Source organism: Pteronotus mesoamericanus, unplaced genomic scaffold, assembly GCF_021234165.1.
Source record: "Pteronotus mesoamericanus isolate MK-2021 breed Mesoamerican mustached bat unplaced genomic scaffold, CSHL_Meso_final contig_116, whole genome shotgun sequence".
NCBI lineage: Eukaryota > Metazoa > Chordata > Mammalia > Chiroptera > Mormoopidae > Pteronotus > Pteronotus mesoamericanus.
The window spans coordinates 38,287,497-38,306,571 of NW_026555027.1; the positions used below are offsets into that span (position 1 = coordinate 38,287,497).

Sequence of the window (19,075 nt, forward strand, 5' to 3'; positions counted from 1 at the left end):
CAAGAAAAAGCTAAAAAGAGTTTGTTAATGCCAAACCAGTACTGCCGTAAATGTTCAAGGGCTTGCTTTAAGAACAAGAATATGAAAAAAAAAATCAGCAAGGAGACAGCTGCCCTAAATGACACACTAGAATGCATCAAATGGATTTAATTGATATCTTCAGAACATTTCATTCTAAGCAGCTACATAGACACTTCTTCAAAGAGGACACAGAGATGGCCAATAAACATGAAAAGATGCTCAACGTCACTAATCATCAGAAATGCAAAGTAAAACCACAATGAGATATCATCTACACCTGTCAGAATAACTATCAATAAGTTAACAAACAAGAGCTGGCAAGGATGAAGTGCAGGAGAACCTTTCTGCACTGTTGGTGGGGATACAGATTGATGTGGCCACGGTGGAAAGCAGTATGGAAACAGCTCAAAAAACAAAATGGATCTGCCTTTTGAGCCAGCATTCCCACTTCTGGTAATATATCCAAAGGAACCCAAAACATCAGTTCGAAAGAACATAAGCAGCTCCTATGTTCATTGAAGGGTTATTTACAATAGCCAAGATGCGGAAGCAGACCAAGTGTCCCATCAGTAGGTGAGTGGATATAACAACTATGGGGCATTTACACAATGGGATGCTACTCAGCCATTAAAAAAACAAAGAAAATTTTACCCTTTATGACGGATGGACCTAGAGAACATTATGCTAAGTGAAATAAGCCAGTCAGAGAAATTCAAATACCATATGATTTCACTCATATGTAGAATCTAATGAACAAACTGAACTAACAAGCAAAATAGAGACAGACCCACAGATAGGAGGAGGATAGCTAGGGGCGGGGGGGGGGGGTGGTTAGGGGGAGGAGATTGAGCCATAAAGGAAAAAGGACTCATGGACATGGACAACAGTGTGGTGATGGCAGGGGGGAGGGGGATATAAAAGGACTAAATGGTAAAAAAAAAAAAAAAAATTAAAGAATTTAAAAAAAAAGAGCCAGGCGTTATCTTCTCTCTAAACTCTGAATAAAATATATACGCCCACACACCCATATCCATACGCACTCACTGTGTTGGACATCTGTTGTTTTTGGCTGCCAGCAACCAGTCTCCCTTCTGGAGCAGCACTCTAATTTTGTTTTAGAGGAACTACACAGCTTCTTCTGCAGAGTCTTGGTTAGATTTTCAGTCAGAGTGTCCTCTCCTACCCCGGCCAAAGGCAAATCAGAATCTCTCCTAAATATCTAAATGTAAAGAGAGAAAAACTATAAAGAAAAAATAACAGGAACTGACTATTAACCACTGCCAGCTAACTTAGTGCATTGATTTCTGTGACTAAATTTCTTGTTCTTCACTTTTTTCTTTGCTTCAATGAACACATCTTTCCTCTTTCTTGCTTCACTTATCTAGAATCCATGTCTGTTGCTTACAACCAAAAAACCAGGAGTCAAGAAGCCAGGAGTATAACAGAAGTCAGCGCAAGTCACGATGCAGCAGAAATCATAAAGCACAGGAGAACAGAACCTGATGTAGTGGGAAACAGAACTGAGCTACAATGGCAGAATACTGGAGTTGGAGCCTAGTACAGCTGCTACTGAAGGGAAACATGAGAATCAGTCCCTAGGCTGTTACAGTCCAGGAGATGAGCCAATTATCCATGAAGTCAGAAAAAGAAAACAATCCGTTATGGTCAAAATAGTACTATAATTCTCTGAAATGCCTAGTTTTGCGGTTTTAAAATGATTCCTGTTTTTCCTAACATCCCTTAAGTATCCCTGAACTAAAACCCCATTTAGCTGGAGGTAATTTCAGAGACACTGTTCCTTAAAAGTCAAAACAACAACAACAACAAAAAAGGCACATCTGTAATTTCCCAACTCTGATTTCCTCTTTTAAGTTATTCTACCTCTTTTACACTCTACCTATCTCCTCCTCACCCTGTAGGGTATGTCTATGTGTCTCTACACTGATAAAGTGTTACCCACCTCCCTAAAGACAAGAATGGTTGAATCTCAGTGCCTACTTAGCATGACAGGTAACATATAATAATAATAATAATACTGAAGATAATAAAAGCCTTACTATTATTAAATGTCTACATCAGGAGCCCTCAACCCCGTACTGGTCAGCAGCCTGTTAGGGACAGGGACACAAAGCAGGCGGTGAGCAGTGTTCAGGCAAGGAATGCTTCCCTCCCATTACTGCCTGAGCTCCACCTCCTGTGTCTAGCCCTGCCCTCGCCCCTGGGTGTGGGGAGGGGACTAGGATTATTTTCCCTGAAACCAGTTCCGGGTGCCACAAAGGCTGGGGACCGCTGTTGTTGTTCCTAGCTCAGCTAGGCACTTTGCGTTTATTCCTAATCCTCACAATCAAGATAACAGGATAACATTACTTCCAGTTTACGTTACAAAAACAGACTCAAGAGGGTAAATTCGTATCTGTGAAGCTAGAACTATCTACTTACATCTACCAGAATTCAAATCCATCTTCCCACTATTCTACAAGATCAGGACCTAAATAGGGGTTCTCAAATTAGAGATCAACCAAGTAATGGATCATGAAGTCAAGTTACTGGAGCATACCTTTTTTGTTAATGAAATAGACAATATGAGTTTATCACATGAAAGGCAAATACTATTTCATGAAATTCACAAATTTCAGCGTCTAACACACAGGTGCAAGACAGCAATATAGACGTATGTCTTACTGTGAACCACAACACTATAGCAATCTAAAAGCCACCAACATAAGCACTGTCTTTATTACAGATGTATGCACACTGATAGAGCCTGACTCTTTATCAAAGGCCTGATGATTTAAAACATGTGGGCAGTAAAATCCTTCACCCAATGGCCTAAAGGCATTACAACAATAGCAACAAGAAATAAAATTTACAAGGTGTTAAAAAGATGTTTGGGCTCTGGCTGGAGTGGTTCAGTGGACTGTCAGCCTGGGAACCTAAAGGTCACCAGTTTGATTCCCAGTCAGGGCACATGCCTGGGTTGCGGGCCAGGTCCCCAATGGGGAGCATGTAAGAGGCAACCCAATGTACCTGATGTTTCTCTCCCTCTTTCTCCCTTCCTTCCTCTCTCTAGAAATAAATAAAATCTTTTAAAAAGATATGCTTGGGACAAAAGTACCATACTTTTCCTCTCCAGCAAAATGCTAATAAACCTACATTGCACATCCATATAAGACAGCAAAGAAAAAAATGCCATTCTAGCCCTCTCTTCCACAAGCTTTCACTAAATCATTTTAAAAAATGATTCCCTTCGCCCTGACCATTGAGGCTCAGTTGGTTGGGCATCATCCACCAAGCAAAAGGTCTCTGGTTTGATTCCCGGTCAGAGCACGTGCCTGGGTTGCGATTCCCAGTCAGGATGAGTACAGGAGGCAACCAATGTTTCTCTCTCATATTGATGTTTCTCTCCCTCTCTTTCTCCCTCCCTTCCCCTCCCTAAAAATCAGTAAAACCTTTTTAAAAAATTATTCCCTTCTTTGCTATGCATCACTAGAGATCACAACCCAATTTTATCAGTTTTCTCACCATTTTCACCAGTGACTGAATAAACATTATTCGGTATATATGGTCTCAAAAAAGAAAAAGAGGGGGCACTCACAAAGTGTTGGCCAGCAATGTCACTGTGGTTGGGCATGTTTTCTTCTACAAGAGGCCATATGCCCAGACAGCAACAGTATTACAGCAGAGACTGAAAACTGAAATGTTCTAATCGGGGGAAAATAGAAGATTTGGTATTGTATTTTGCTGTGTATAACGCACACCCACGTTTTTGGCCCAAGCTTTCCGGAAAAAAAAGCTTTCATTTTAATTTTGTAATTAATGTTATTTATTTATATTTAGATATTTGTATCATGAAGGAATGAATTTTAGCATTTATTTTTGAACACATTATGGTACAAGAAATTTTATGTAACAAATAATTACAAAACACAAAAACAGGTACTACCCACGTATAATACACATCCTTGTTTTTCCTTCAAAAATTTGGGGAAAACAGTGCACATTATACACAGCAAAATATGGTAATTTTTCCAGGGCACAAAAGAAGCCATTCATATTGAGAAAGATGTACTTGGGAACCTATCTACTTTTAAAATCAGTCTAAAATTAGTTACAATTCAAGGCAGTGGGCTGAATAAATGTATTTACCTCTCTTCTCCTCCTTTCCCAAGGTCCTACTGAAGGAACAAAATTTAAAATAAAATAAAGCAACAGCACTGTTGCAAAACAAGAAAAGATTCACCGGATGATCATAAATTTTAAAGAGTGTTGGGCAGACAGAAAACAATAGAGTCAATTCACTAGGGAAAAAAGAAAAAACCACATATAAGATACCAAACGCTTTCCAAGAACACCCTAGAGAGTTCCAAGTTCTAATCAAACTAATCACAACTACAAAAACAATGCTGGTACTTCATCAGGGTGCTACATTACCTTATTCTGGGCAGATGACCCCTCTCCCTCTCACTTTGTGAACAGAGATGCTGCTGGTGGCAGCTTTCGCCTTTAGTATAAAGCCCGAGAGCTGGTCTCTATAAAACAGACATTTCTACCTGGAGGCTTCCTATGAGTAGCCAGACCTGAGAGAAAAACAGAACAGAAAGAGGACACACGAGCCCTCTGATGTGAAAAAAGAAATGCGGGGTGGGGGGCGGTGGGGGGGGTTGCGAGTGGAGAGCAGGCAGGGGTTAAGGGGAACAGGAAGCAAGCTCTTAATACCAATGGAGTGAAATATGACACCAAAGCACTGCTCCCAGGAAGTACTTAAAGACACCAGTTACACAAGTGAGAAGAGTGCTACATTGCCCATTCCTCATTCCCATTCCTCACCTATCCCCTCTAGAAGGTCTGATCTGCTGCTCTATACCTAATCCCACTTCATAGAACCCATCGCCTCAAAACTACCATTCAAGATAGAGGCCTCAGGGAGAGTCAACTACATACTGCATCAGGCATATTTCAACTGCCAGTACTAACCCAGATGCACCAAACATTTGGGGAACCTACCAGCTTCATTCATGTAGGAGTTAGTATGCTGTTGGCCACAAGTGCAATGCTAATGAACCAACAATACATATTAAATAATGTGTCTTTAAACAGAAACACACAGAACAAGTTTATTACTGATCAGCTGACAAAAACGTTGTGACCAGAGGTTCACAGGAACCTAACCATGTATTTCCCCTAGGAGCAACAGTTCAGTATTTGCTAATTCAGTACTCATGGCAACTTTATAAACTTAAATACTGTGAATGAGAATAGACTATATTTACCTACAAGTTTTTAAAAAGGAGAATTACAGGCAAAAAAAAAAAAAAATACTGGTTTGTATCAATCAGTCCAATTATCTTTAATGTGATTTAACATATTCCAATAACTAATGAAGTTTTTTACAAAACATGAAGGGGAGGATGGCAGATATTTATTTCTAAAATAAAAAATAAGTATCAGCTTATCTTTATTGAATACTTATTCATCGGGCACTATATTAAGCACTTTTTTCCTGTGAAAAGCACTTAGCTCAATGCCTGCACAGAGTTAAAAAAAAAATCAATAAATTATTGACTAATATTATTTATATCATTAAATTCTTATTATCACTCTGTGAGGTGTTAAGCAAATCTTCAAGGTAATGGAAAACTGAGCATGTTATCTAATCTGGTTAGGTCTGAATACAGTGAATACACAATTATATAAGATGAGCCTCTGGTAGTTCATTAAAGCTATGACAAAATTAAATTATCAACTGTGTCACCTGTAATGAAGTGCCTATGAAAACAAGGTTTTGGGGTCCAAGAAGAAAGCTATGAAGGGCATGAGGATAAGGACAAAGGGGTACAACTATTGCTTCTAACAGCACTGGAGAGTTCAGAATAAAGACACTGATATTCACAGTGTAAATTCTTGACTCAAGGTACTAACAAAGAACAAGGCAGTTACTAATATTGCAAGAGTTCTCCAATCTCTGGATTAGGAATCAGCAAACTTTTTTTACAAAAGGCCAGACAGCAATTTATTTCAGAGGCCATAAGACATCTGTTGCAATTACCCAACTCGTTGTGAAGTAAGAGCAGCCATAAACTACACATAAACAAATTAACATGTCTGTGTTTCAACAAATCCTTATACGTGAAAATGTAAATTTCATATAATGTTCCCTTGTCACAGAAAATTATCATTCTTTTGATTTTTTTACAATTACTTAAAAATGTGAAAAACATGTTTAGCTTGTGGGTCATAAAAACAAAACTATGGACTATGTTTGGCCTGCAAGGCTATGGTTTGCCAAACCCCACTTTAGTGCTGGCAGGACCAAAATGCATAGTCTGACTTTTTTGATTCCTTAATTATAACATCAAGTGGCACCGAGCAAAGTTAAAGAAACAGGAACCTAGTGGTTATAAAAGTAGTCTGTCTGGAAGAATCTTGGAAAGTCCCTAAAACCATATTAGGACACCCCACTACGTAGTCCTATTCGATTGTACGAGAGGTACAGAAACTACGACCTGCGCTCCAGATTTGACCCATCGTGTTTTTGTAAATAAAGTTTTATGGAAACACAGACAAGCCCTTTATTTATGTATTGTCTATGGCTATTTTAGCCCTGCAATGTCTGTGTTGGGTAGTTTCTGCAGAAACTACAGAGCACATAAAGCCTAAAACATTTACACATGGCCCCCTACAGACAGGGGTTGCCGATCCTTAATCTATACAAATAAACAATTCTAGGCATATAGAGAGGCCAGACTGAGGGGGGACACAGCCACCAAAATAGAAAATTACAGCCTCTCAGTTCCCAGACCCAGAGCCACCAGAGTAAAGGTACAGCAAAGTACCCTTCAGAGGGCCCTATGCTTACATCATAAGTACTGTGATTTTCCTCTTGGTTTTCCACAAATGATCAACAGCTACTTAACAGGGTAATCATGTACTTGGGAAGGGGGAATAACCCAACGTTTTTGTCACTATAAAATCTAACAGAAACTAATCTCTAAGGACAAAGATAGTACTACTGTGATGTGTCAGAATGAGAGATTACAGTAGTCAAAAAATATATGAAGTTCTGACCCAAGTCCATTTATCAGAGTGGATCACTTCTTCCATCTGACGGTTATTTCCCCAAATGCTGAATGTAGAGCTGAAAAGAGTAGTCTCAGATGACCACCAGCTGACAAATATCCCACACTGATGCCGTGACAAGTGGAGCAGCGGGGTAGTACTGCATCAGAAAGGTCAGACAGGGACCCCTGGCGCTCGCCCTCCCAATAAAATAGCGCATTCCTGAGGGATTATTAAAGAATTGAAAGGTGCAAGATTGAAATCCCTAAAAGATACTCATTTAATACACCTGTTTAGCGAATGCAGAACACACCAATGTTTTTAGAGAATGTCTGTATTCTAAACTTAATGATTACGAGCACAGCTGGCAATCCAAATTTGGTCTCCTTAGTGCAGTACCTGGTATGTAGCTCTAGTTCTGGCAAATGATTTCTCTATCTCTACAAAGAACTCCAGAAGCAATGCGCTTTCATCTGGCTTAGAGAGCAGTACATTGCTTCAGGCTAAGTAAAGTTTCTAGCTTTCATCTGACCTTAGTTATTTCACCACACTGATACTACAATGATAAAGTCAAGCCAACAGGACCTAGTGAGAAGAAAAGGGCAGTATTCTAGCTGCCTTAGTGAGCCATGTATGCCAAAAGGCAACGTCTCAAGAAAATACATGTTCCTGCCATCACTATAAAGTTCTAGGAGAGCCAGTGGGATGTGGCAAGTCAAGATATCCCTCCCCCTCACCCCCCGTGACAAACACATCACTATACCTTGTACTTCCAAAAACAAAAAAAGAAGTGGAAAGCTTGCTGGGCCTTGTTAGACATGGGAAACAACATACACCAATTTGGGTGTGCTGCTCTATTTGCTAAGTGATCTGAAACCCAGCAGTTTAACGGTAGCCCAGAGGAAGAGAAAATTCTTTAGCCAATCCAGGATGCAGTACAAGTAACTGTCACTAGACCATAATGACCCTCTGATCGCAATGACGCTCAAAATGTCAACAGATCAGTGCAATAAGAAGACACTGGCAAACCTGTTTAGGACCATCACAGCAGAACCCCAAGAGTTCTTAGGGCAAAGTCGTACTTTATCAAACCAAAATTCTCTTTTAGAAGTAAGCCCTGTGCCTTTGCCTGGTAGACAATAAATATTTAGCCACAGGTAACTGCCCATGATCAGGTAACAATATATGATCAAGTGGTATGGTACACAGAAAGGATTCAGGCTGTTGTGAAACATCAACAGATGATGGCTCACATTCTCAGTGTGCCAACTCCAGATGCACGGCTGTTTCTTCCTCAAACAAGGCCTACCACTACATACAGGGGATTCTCTATGACCAGCTAATTTCGAAGGAAAAAATACAAGCCTGGATTATAGGTATCACCCAGCAGTCGATTCTTTCAACCATACTGCCCCATTCTGGAATAATTCTTAAGGAAAAGTTAAAAACAGAAAGTTCTCCCACTGGATAGTACATCTTGTGGTCCGTGCTGCCAAGAAAGGATAATAGAGTGAGATTCATACCAATTCTTGAAAGGGGAATAACCATGTCTATAGATTTCCAGGTCAGGTCCTCAAAAGGAAAAGGTATAGAGAATAATTTAAGGCACAGATAAGTGGATAGAGCTGTTAGAATGGGCCAAGAGTGGAAATATGCCTGTCCCACGTAAAGACTCACCAAAAAGTCTAACTGTGCAGACTTCTATAATTATGTGGAATCATGTAGCTAATCCATTCCTTGAAAGTCTGTCAACATCTTCTCCAGCAACCTCAAGGCCTAATCAATTGCCTCACAAAAAAACAGCCACAGTAGCAAAACAGAAGCTCAACAAAACTGACTTATTTACACTGTCAATATGCCATCTTTCTCTAGATTTTGATGTGGAAGGGAAGAAATAATTCTAGATAGTACTAGTTTACAACAATGGTTCTTGAATATTTTGGGTTTATAACTCCATTATACTCTTAAAAACTGAGGATCTCAAAAAACTTGTTTATGCAGTTACAGATATACTTACTATATTAGAAATTAAAACGAAGAAATTTATTCTATGTCTAACATATAAACTTCCAAGAGACTTTGATTTGGAAGTAAGCAAGGAATGGAACTCCCATTTTTGCACAAGCCCAACACAGAAGATACATTTAGCTTTTGGCGGTGGCGGCAGCAGCAGCAATGTGAGCCATTTCCCAGTGGTTACAACATGAAGTTCCTATCGCTAAAAGAGCACCAGAGCCAACAGCGGTAACATCTGCAACCAAGCTGAGAACCTGGCCTTTAGTGCTCAGCATCAGTGGCTTTCTCAAACTTCGTTCTGTGGTATGGTTTTGGGAAATGTTCCCAGAAACTTGAACTCAAGTCTCTATCTCTAGCACTCTCCAATGACTCTGCGATCTACCTAATACTCTTTAATAATTGCCTACTCTGCTTGCAACAGCCAGGGTGAGTTGTTATTTATAATAAAGAACTAAAATTTACAGTAATTGTATTATTCCCATTCTACATATAAGGAAACTGAAGTTCAATGTGGCTATTGTAATTTGCTGACATCAGGATTTTTTTAAATTTAAAAGCTTATTTTGCTATAATTTTATATTATACAATTAATTATTTTAATAGCACAGGACTGTATCATCATTGCTCTAAACAGGAGCCGGCAAACTATGGCCAATGGTCCAAATCCAACCTGCTTTTTACATTTTTAAATGGTGGGGTGACAGAAAATGTAAAAATTACACAACCTTCAAATTTCATTGTCTATCATAAATAAAATTTTATTGGAACACAGCCATGTCCATTCATTTACATACTGGCTATGGCTGGTTTCCCACTACAACAAGCCTGGTTGAATGGTTGCCTAAAATATTTACAACTTGACTCTACAGAAACAGTATGCCAATCTACGCTCTAAAATTATTCTAAAATAAGTGAGGAAATGTCAATGTAAACAAACCTTAAAGTAGGTATATATGTATTTCTATCATCCTTGATTACCTACTTTGAAATCATGAAACATGCAGCAGAGCACAATTTGCCCCATAAAGTTAAACCAGAAGGTCCCATTTTTCTTTCACCTACCTGTGCTTCAATAGCAAGGGTAAACATATCAAACTAAAAGTGTCAAAAAGGGTAATCTTCAGGACAACCAGGATGCTGGTAACCAAAACCAAATGTACCTGACTATTCATCTGCCCTAGAAATTGAAAAAGACAACAGTGAGGAAGATATCTTAAAAAAAAAACCCAGCTGGTACTGAGTGGGGTTTTTTTTTGGGGGGGGGGGGGGTCAGGAATACAGAGGAGGAGGGGCAAATAAGTGTAATGTCAATCAAAGTAGTTGACATTTTAGCAGGAGATAAAATCCTCAATTCCTTAACACTAAGCAAATGGACCAAAATAAAAGCAAATGTACCTGCTAAGAAACACTTACAGTAGAGTACCTTCTATGCATGCCGAAATCCAGAACCCAAAAGGCACCAGGTCACTAAAATTGAAAACTGACCAGTCCCTGATTCCTTCTTCCTCTTTCAGAAACTACAAACTGAATTAGCTAGCCTACACACATACACACACACACACACACACACACACACACACACTTGAATATATATTCAATTATTTGTATAATTGAATATATATATATATTCAATTGCCCTTTTGAAATACTCTGATTTAAACACTGTTTTTCCCCATCATATAGTTTACTAACGTTCTAGGAATTTTATTCCCCCATTTGCTGGTAGTATTCTCATCTCTGACTATCTCCAAACACCAAAATGACTTTTCTATGTGGGAAAATGTTATCCCACATAACCCTTTGTTCAAGAGCCATGAAGAAGGCCGCTAACAACAGAAAGTAATTATCTAAGGGTTCTGTGACATAATCCCAGTTAAGGGAGGCTGAGAATAGAGTAGAGGGAGGCATTCATAAATAAGAAGATACAGTCACAAAACTATTTGTTTTTGTTTTTACCTTCTTTTAAAAAAAGAACACAAACAGGAACAACTTGTGAGACTCCATGAGATACTACCTCAACATATATTGTAATAATACGAGTCTGCCACTCATGAAAGGTTTGGAACGTGAGCTGATTGTTAAGAACTTAAAACTCAATCTCTCCTGGAACTAAGGTTATATACACATAATGTACTAGCTTCTAGGACAGCTCAGAAAAGTTAATAAAAAAACATAGGATCACAGAACATGAGAGATGCTGATTAACGATGCTGTTCCATGCCTTTAGTTTACAGAGTGATGCAGCTCTATTGAAAAGAATGATGGCTCTCTTACCCAGCATCACTGTAGGTAAAACCAAAGCTCAAAAGGAACCGGAGCTACGACTCTTTAGGCCACATGTTTTCAGATTACATCATCCCTACTTACAAAGTATCTTTTAAGTACATATGCCCAAATACAGCTTAACTTTATTAGTTCATATCAGAAATAATATTAACAAACACCTGCATTAGATTGTTAGCTGGTGGTGGCTTACGTAATAAAAGTAGTAAACAGGCCAGGGGTGAAACCAGCAGAATATCCCCTGTCTCAGCTGGTAAAATCTCAGGGATGTTTTACCACCAAAAAAAATGAGTTTGCTCAGTAGATACAGTACTCTTTTGTCCTAAATACTGCTATTTAGGACAGTTGATTCAGACTGATAACTGTGGGAAGAAATTTCAGGAATAAATTAAATAAAACTGCAACAAATTACAAGTTTTGTTTTCAGACTACGCAACTGGTCTGGCTGTACTGCAAAACTTCGAAGATGCCCCCAGCTGACACCCTTCTTGTTCAGTCCACAAGAGTTTCTTTCAACTCACTAAGTCCGCTCTGTACCACGCACCTTACGTTTCACTTCCAGAACACTGCCACTCCTCTCTTTGGCTGCTCCAGAGCAGACTGGCTGATTTGAGCACCACTCTTTTGCAGAAAGCAGCTGTACTCATATTAACTTCCCTCTCCTACTCAGGCAAGGTTCTATATATTTCTATGTATTTTTATTTTCTAGGTAGATCTCTCTAGCCCTCATTCATAGACCTTAGCCCTAACTGAACTTATGGCTTCTACCTCCCTCTGTTCTTTTTCTATTTTCCACACAGCTTTCCTAAAAATCTTTTTACCTCTTGCTCTTCACAGCTCCTGCTCTCACATTCCCATTCAGCTAATGCTAACATGCATTAACCACAACGCTTGAAGACCGGTTTGCAACAAAGATCAGTATCATTACTGTTTTGTGGGTCCAGAGAAAACTAAACTGACCTGCCCGGTGCCTCCAATTTGATTAACGGCAGATGAAGATGTAATACAGTAGAGAAATTCACCAACCAAGAGTTCATCTTATCTAGAATTATTCTTAATTGTTTATAAAATAATTTAGAGAAGCATATTAAGTGACTACAGCAATGTGAACACTAAATAAAATTTTAAAACTAATCCATAATATAAATATGAACAAAAAAGTAAGTGAATGTAGCAATAAAGCTAGCATTTTAATATAAACATTTGTTAAAAATCTTAAGCTTTCCAAAAGATAATATACAAATGGCCAATAAGCACATTAAAAGATATTCAGCCTCATCAGGTATCAGAGAATTGCAAATCAAAACCACAGTGATGTACCATCTCACACCCATTAGGATGGCTGTTATCAAATACATGAGAAAATAAATCTGTTATCAAAGTACACACTTAACAGAGTAAAAAAGTATCCTAAGGAATGGGAGTAAATCATTGCCATATACTTTTCCAATAAGAAATTCATATTTATAATAAAGGACTCCTACAACAAAAAACTGATTTTAAAATGGGCAAAGAACTTGAATAGACGTTTCTCCAAATAAGATATACAAATAACTGACAAACATGTGAAAAGATGTTCAACACTAACCATTAGAGAAATGCAAATCAAAACCACAATGATACCACCTCATATCCCTTATAATGGCTATTATCTGAAAAAAGGAAGAAAGGAAAGAAAGCGGAGGGGAGGAGAGAGGCAGAGACACAAAAAGCACAATTAGCAAATAAAAATAATAATCTAGACTTGATCAAAATTTCAAGTTCTCCCAAAAAAAAACCCCACAAAAAGAATGAAAAAGCAAGTTATATGCTGTAAAAAAATATTCTTTGTAATTCTGACAAAGACATATCTAGAATATATAAAGGTACAACAATCATAAAATATTTAAACAGTTCCCCAAAATATATGAATGTCAGTAACAAAATGAAAATTAAAACCCAAGGGGGTATTATTACATATTCACTAGGACTGCTAAAATTTCAAAGGTAGAGAAACTGTTGATGGGGATGTAAACTGGTACAACTACTTTGGAAAAGTTTTGCAGTTTCTTGTAAAATTTAACACATACCTTGGCCTAACAATCTTAATCTTAGGTTAAAAAAGAAAAAGAAGGAAAACATGTCCACACAAAGGCTCATACACAAATATTCATTCACAGTAGCCTTACTTTTAATAGCTCAAATTGAAAAAGATACAAATGTCCATCAATAAATGAACAGATAAAAAATTGTGGTACATACATAGAATGAAATGGTACTAAGAAATAAAAAGGAACTAATTACTGATATAGATACATAATAAGTCTTTAAGAAAAAAAAAAGCAAGGATCAAAAGAAAAGTTTCTTGCTGCTGTAAAAAAAGTTACAATTTTAGTAGCTTATAACGACAAATTTATTATTTTAGAGTACCATAAATTAGAAGTCTGACAGAGGTATCATTAAGGTGCAGGTAAGAGCAGGGCCACATTCCTCTCTGGAGATTTCCAGGGAAGAGATCCATTCTTTGACCTTTCTAGCTTCTAAAGCAGACAGTATTCCTCGGCTTACGGTCCCCCTTCTTCCATCTTCAACGCTAGCTTTGACAAATTGTATCTCTCTGACCATTCTTCAGAAATCATCTCTTTCAGACTACAGTTTTTAAAGACTCAAATAATTAACTATACTCTTCTGTATAATCCAGGCTAATCTCCCCATCTCAAGGCCTTTAGCTTAATGTCATTTGCAAAATACCTTTTACTAGGTAAGGTAAGATATATTCACAGGTTCCTAGGATAGGACTTTGGACATCTTTAAGGGGTCTTTATTCTGCCTATCATAAAAAAGAACAAAACTCCTCTTACATAAGATTTTAAAAGAAACAAAACTAATCTGTAGTGTCAGAAAGCAGATCAGTGGTTGCCTGGGATGGAGGCGAATAGTTGGACTGACTTCATCTGGGAACAAGGAACCTTTTCAGTGATGAACATGAAGGCCCTTGACTTGAACTGAGGTGTTTGTACAGGTACACTTATTTGTCAAAATTCAATGAAGTATACATTTCACTGTATGTAAAGTATACCTGAGCACAGTTTAGTTTAAAAGTCATAATTAGTATCTTCTGTTGGTATTTTCTCTTTTTAGTTGTTCTCCAAAGGCTTTAACATATTTGCTCATAACCTCAATTCTCCAGCCTATCCTTCTCATATATCTTAAGTTCCCACCACGGCAGTTTTCAGAAAAATAATCTATGACTAGGAAGGAAATAATATTGACCACTGAAACACTAATCACTTTTGTAACATTATTTATTGCTAAAGAAAAACCTGTTGCAAATTCCAGTTCAAATATGGGAATTTAGAACAGGGCCACAACTCTGGCAGTGCCACGTTCCTAAATTCCACATTGTGTATCCTTTGTGTTGCTGTGGTACTGCTTCTAGAGGATATTTCAGAAGCAGCAGCTAAGAGGAGGTAAGAAGCTTACTGACCTGTGTGCAGATGTGATTGGGAAATTATGTGGTACTTTGCACACCCTGGGTCAGCACCCTCTACTTTCAGGAAAACTGAACAGCCATTAACCACCTTAATGTTATGTAAGCCCTGAAATTTACCCCAACTTCCCTTAAGTAATACTAAATAAATATCATTCTTCTACACATCACTCAATATAAATCAAGAACAGGAATACCGCCATCCTATGGGACAAATTTAAACTACTGTATTGCCAACTGAAAGAACTAATCTCCCCATCTCCAAAACTAAAGCTGTAAATACAGTATGGTCTCTAATATCATTAGCATTCAAAAAGCCTCAATGTAGAGATATCTTGTTAGAGTTTTAGATCTACTAGGCTAAAATGAAAACATTGGGAAGATTTCTTTTTAATTCTTGTAGTGACAAGTATGTTTTTTGTTTATGTGTCACAGCGTTGGATTTTCTCAATGGGGAAAAAAGGAGAAATAAGTCTCCATCATGGCTTTCAAATGCTGGGCCTGATTCCTGCTGCTCAAGAAAGTAAAGCATTACTTGCAAAACTGAATGAACAAGCTTCTCGAAATTATATCAATTCTCTCTAAAGTGAAAAAGATTCCCTCAAAAATGGTTAAGTAAATTACCACTTACGGCATGATTTAGAGCACACTTTATGACAATAAGGGCTCTCTATTTTAAAATTAAGGATGTTCAATGTTGTTATGAGAATTGGGTGATTAAAAAGAAAAACTATATAGAAGTTAGTAAGTATAATTTACACACATATAAACAAGTCTGATAAAAATAACTGCTTGAAAACATAAAGACATAAAATTCTCGTCATATTTTTGGCAGTACCAGTTCTTAAGTCCTTTCTCCCATTCTCTCCCTTTCTTAAAATAAACATTTACAACACTCTTCCAAGCACTAAGGGTACATCAGTCTTTAACACTGCAGTGAGAAAAGGAGAGGGGAAAATCACCCCCAATAAATGATTAATAATCAGTGGTAAATGTTACAAAAAAGTACCAGGCTCCTATGATGCCAAGAAAGTCCTTTCTAAGCAAATAACATTACTGTAGCCACCTGGTATATAAGGCTTGGTGAAGAATGATGATGGCCATTCAACGTTTTTAAGACAAGCTATACTGGCCCCAAAGTCAACTGACTATGCTGCTGAGTTTTAAAGATGCTAGCTATACATTTTCATAAGGACCATCATTTTATTTGTTTAAAATTTTTAAAAGATAATTTATCAATGGGTCCAGGTCATTGATACCACCACATTCATGTACCTAACCTCAAAATTTAGATCTAAATTTCCTAATAATACTAAGTAGTGGTTAAGAACATGGCTAGAATGCAGATTTGCAGGTGATACTGAGAGTATCGGTCTGAAGAAGAAAGGGAAAAAAATGGAAGAGGGAACAAATGTAAGACTGTTTTCTCTAGAAGTTTGGATAAATACCATACAAATTAAAGAGCTGCTGGAAGCCTTGTTTTACTGACTTTGGGTCCTGATAAGTGAGAGTATTTGATTTGCGGAGAGAAAAAAGAATCGAAATAATGTCCTGAACAGTATCCACTAACTCCACAGATCCCACTCTTGCCACTTCCAGGATATATCCGTGCACCAGGTTTCATGAGATACCTTCCAAAAAATTCTCCTTTTTCATTAAGCTCTCAATTACTGGGTTTTGTTATTTAAAACTCAAAGAGCACTAAATCATAAAAAAGTCTAAAGACTAACACAGACGCTTACAAAAAAACAAATTATAAATGTATAATTAAGTACTAAACAAAGACAGCTAAACACCAATCTTATATACAGAAATGCACAAATGCATCTAGGGTTTTTTCTAATATGGCAAATGTTTAACAATAATTTTCCATTTCTGTTATAATCAAAGTTGTGCTTTGTTGTTTTTCTCAGAGTTTTACCTATTGCCTCAGATAAATCAAGCCAGTTCTTGCATTCTTCACTTTTCATGTGGTTATTTTAGCTAGTCTATGTGCCCTTCAAGTTCTTTTCCCCAAAACCCTTGCTAAAGTAGATTTCTACAAGCAACAGGCAGAGTACTGCCTGCACCTATCTCACACTTTTTATGTACCTTATGAACCTGTTAATTCCATTCAACGTTAAAATGAAAATCAAAGACTTTGACCTCAGCAATAAGTATGCATAATCTTGCATACGAGACAATTACTATAAAACAAATCATAAGCACCAGATTTCCCCCACGCAGCACTGGCCAAGGGCGGTCAATATTGGAAGGCAGTAAATAGCACAGCAACATATGTACTGACTGGGTTGGCCACAGAGTCCATTTCGTTTTTTCAGTAAAATAAAAGACACATTTTTCATTTTCACCAATACCTTTACTGATTTGGGTATTTTGAGTACATAGGTTATCTCCCACAATTTTCTACTGGTGGGTAGAGGCCAGGGGTGCTCCTAAACATCTTCCACTGTATAAGAGAGCCTGACAGCAAAGAATTTTTGGCCACAATGTCAATAGCACCAAGAAACTTTGCATACTACTTTTGAAATGTTCAATCAGTCACAGCACCTTCTCCAAACACTGCACAAATCTTACTTTTTGCCTTTCAGGTGCATTTGTACCTTTCTTTGAAGTAATAAAACATAATATACCAAAAATGTTACGTTTTCTTCCATCTTCAATGTAAAAACAGCTGTACAAAAATTCACCAATTTTGATAAATTTTTTAATGCAAGCTGACACCTGTCACAAGCAATCTAACAAAATTGCTTTGAGAGTCCTTAGTTGCTAAAAACAACTAAGCAGTACTACCGGTATCATACAGAAAAAAACTAAAAATATTTGGCCAATCCGATAGAAGGTTCTTCCTTCTGTGAATTAAGTGTAAATAAACATGTATACACATAAAGTAAAAAAAACTAGTTATTTAACAGGACAAGTATTTTCTGACTTTTTTTTTAACTTAAGTGAAATAACTCAAAAAAGATCCAGAAAAAAATGCATCTCTTTGATTTCATACCGTATTAATTCTCAGACACACAATATAAAACCAGTATTTATCTTACAACTTGTGTTGGCCAGCTACCTGTATCAGTATGATACAGGTCCTGGATGCCCTGGAGGGAAGAAGGGGTCTCAGGAAAAGCCCCAGGCAGATGGGGTGAAACCAAGGACAGATTCCTGCCCCACCCCCACCCCCTACAATGGGCTGTGGAGGAAGACTCTGCACAAGGCTAGAGCATAAAAAGCTCTCCTACCCGCTTCCAGTTCCTGACTGAAGGGGAAACAGTAGGCCACAAAGGCATGTGTACCTGAAGGTTAACATGATAGCAGGGGGAGGTACTGACCTGCTAATCTAGCCTAGGGAAAGGATGGGGATTGGCTGGGGATCCCGGGCACAGAATTTTGGTCCCAGAGATTTCAATGGAGGGAGGGCAAAGACTCACCACTTCTCCTTCCCCTTACTCACCCAGTCAAGGGCCAGAGAATTCATGGGCCAGGAGGCCATGGCAGGGCCTGGAAACTGCATGGTCTGTCAGCAGCTAGGGCCAGAGGCACAAGCAGCGGTGGCAGTGGCCATGCCGTGGCTGCACGCACAGCACGGACACAGACTCCAGAAAGATGCCTGAAGCCAGACTGCAACTGGGAACAAGCTAAGCCACCTGAATGGTTGTGCTACAGTCACCTGCATTTCCAAAAGGACAGTAATTTAAATGGGAGAAGGAACTCTAGGGGTAGCCTTAGACTAATCTGGCAAAGAGTGGTGGGGGTTTCTTTGGATGTTTTAGAGGGAACAGGTGTTGAGGCAGAAGACTGCCATTCTTCCAAAATTGTGTAGCTTTTGAATAAAAAAGACTCCTTTCCTTTTTCACCAAACTTCTGCCTCCGGAATGTTGCCTAGAGAGTGGCAGCAGGCAGGAGAATCCATTGTTGTTCTGTAGTAATAGCAATCCTTGCTATCTCCTGCGTGGTTAGAACATAGACTGTCCTCAATTAATGTCTCAATTTGATCACTCTCAACTTCAATTGGTCTACCTGACCATGGAGCACCATCTGGTGAGAAATCTCCAGCACGAAACCTTGCAAACCACTTCGGACACACTCTATCAGTCACAGAACCTTCTCCATATTGCACAAATCTTTTTATTGTGTCTCAGCTGCATTTTTTACCTTTCATAAAATAATAAAGCATAGTATGCTGAAAGTGTGTATTTTCTTCTGTCTTCGATATTAAAATGGCTGTACAAA

At 38.2% G+C, this 19,075-nt stretch overlaps 1 protein-coding gene across 6 annotated transcripts in view; it reads right to left on the reverse strand.

Moving 5' to 3' along the window:
- The window catches only part of TBL1XR1 (TBL1X/Y related 1), a 144,093-nt gene that overhangs the window by 104,137 nt on the left and 20,881 nt on the right, over window positions 1–19,075 (reverse strand). For 3 of the 6 annotated variants that reach the window (XM_054580688.1, XM_054580702.1, XM_054580659.1), the window contains exon 1: window positions 1,066–1,299. The exons of 2 other annotated variants lie outside the window; for them this stretch is intronic. The gene's annotated coding sequence lies outside the window, so the exon portion shown is untranslated. Of the gene's footprint in view, window positions 1–1,061; window positions 1,300–19,075 lie in introns of those variants that run through there. One more of the 6 variants, XM_054580681.1, reaches the window with a different exon arrangement.